The sequence below is a fragment of the Geospiza fortis genome, unplaced genomic scaffold (assembly GCF_000277835.1).
Source record: "Geospiza fortis unplaced genomic scaffold, GeoFor_1.0 scaffold4, whole genome shotgun sequence".
Taxonomy (NCBI): Eukaryota; Metazoa; Chordata; class Aves; order Passeriformes; family Thraupidae; genus Geospiza; species Geospiza fortis.
The window spans coordinates 1,315,380-1,316,251 of NW_005054475.1; the positions used below are offsets into that span (position 1 = coordinate 1,315,380).

Here is an 872-nt window from a genome sequence, read left to right on the forward strand (position 1 = left end):
CCTTACCGCGCGGCCTCAAGGAGAACCGGCTGGGGCGGCAGACGGGATCAATAGCGGCCCCCCCGCCCCGCCCCTTTTTGTTTGTCGGGAGTTTGATCTGTGACCCCCCGACCTTCCCCTCGCTTCTGGATGCGGGGCTGGACACACGTGCTATTGATAAAAATCTTAAACAAATTCCGATACCATGTATTTCCAATAAAGATTCCCTTGGGCGAGGCGTTAGTCACACCCATGTGTGTAAAAAATAAAATAAGGGGGCGAGCAGCGCTCGGCGGAGAGGGGGAAGGAGAAAGGAGCGTTTGTCTGGCTTTGCTGCAGGAATCTGTGCTCGCACGGTTTGTGTCGTTCCCCGGGCCCCCCGCGCCCGTTTCTGTCACCCCGGTGGTGACGAGCTCTCGGTAATTAGCGCTGCCCCGAGCAGCCCCTGACGTGCAGTTGACCTTGGAATAAGGACATGTTTTCCTGCCTTTCCCGGTGCCTGTTGTGCTTCGCAGATAATTCCAGTTGCTCCTCCTTTTTTTTGGGTTCTTCACTTCCCTTCAAATTCAGTTTTAACGCCCGTCGGCGTGAGGTGACCCCGCGGGGTCATTTATTCAGATCAGGTGCTCCTTCCCTCTCTGATGCGGCACAAGAGCATCAAAAACTATTTTTAGGTGATGAAATACATTAATTGCATAACACAAAGTATCATTTGGATTATTTATAATGTCATGGTGTATTTAATATCATGTAATTAGTGGTATATCATTAATATAAATTATATAATATCATGGTATATATACAATGTTATATATATCTATAATATAATATATATTATATTAAAAATTAATGTTATATATAATATACAATATATATTATATAATATACCATAT

The 872-nt window shown here is 45.0% G+C and overlaps 1 protein-coding gene across 1 annotated transcript in view; it reads left to right on the forward strand.

Moving 5' to 3' along the window:
- PAX7 (paired box 7) overlaps window positions 1-872 on the forward strand; it is a gene marked incomplete at its 5' end in the record, with an annotated part of 151,422 nt that overhangs the window by 147,844 nt on the left and 2,706 nt on the right. The window lies entirely within an intron of this gene.